Raw genomic sequence first — 560 nt, 5'->3', positions numbered from 1 at the left:
TTTAAATTTAATACATATGCATTACTTGTAAAAAAAATAGTAAGTATTATTTTAGAGCTAATAAAAATTTAAAAAAGGATAATTATAAATACATGTTCTAAGTTTTCAAATTTAAAGTAATAAACTAATTATTACAATTAACAACAAAATGTGTAGTAATTTCTGTAAGTGAAACAATGCTTATGCTGTAAGCATATGGTTTTATTCCCTTTTCTGTATTTCAGAAGTAAATAAACATAATATAGAAATATATCATATAGAAGTACGATATAATACGTAGAATTAAAATTTATATTTGTTTAATTTAAGATAATATGATATATATGTGTATATAAATCTATATATGCAATATACAGGGTGGACCATCTGAAGTGATCCAGTCAAATATCTCGGAAACTAGTAGGGATAGAGAAAAATGTTTCGTATGAAAAGTTTAGGGTTACACGGGGGAAGTATGGTACTGACCTTGAAAAATCCTTGGAAGGTCATTTTGAAGGTCATTCAGGGGTCACGATGGTTTTTTTAAATGGAACCCCTAGTTTTTCACCATGGGATGAGAA

Source organism: Trachymyrmex cornetzi, unplaced genomic scaffold (assembly GCF_001594075.2).
Source record: "Trachymyrmex cornetzi isolate Tcor2-1 unplaced genomic scaffold, Tcor1.1 scaffold482, whole genome shotgun sequence".
In the NCBI taxonomy this organism is placed as follows: domain Eukaryota; kingdom Metazoa; phylum Arthropoda; class Insecta; order Hymenoptera; family Formicidae; genus Trachymyrmex; species Trachymyrmex cornetzi.
Note: the sequence above shows the minus strand (reverse complement) of the source record.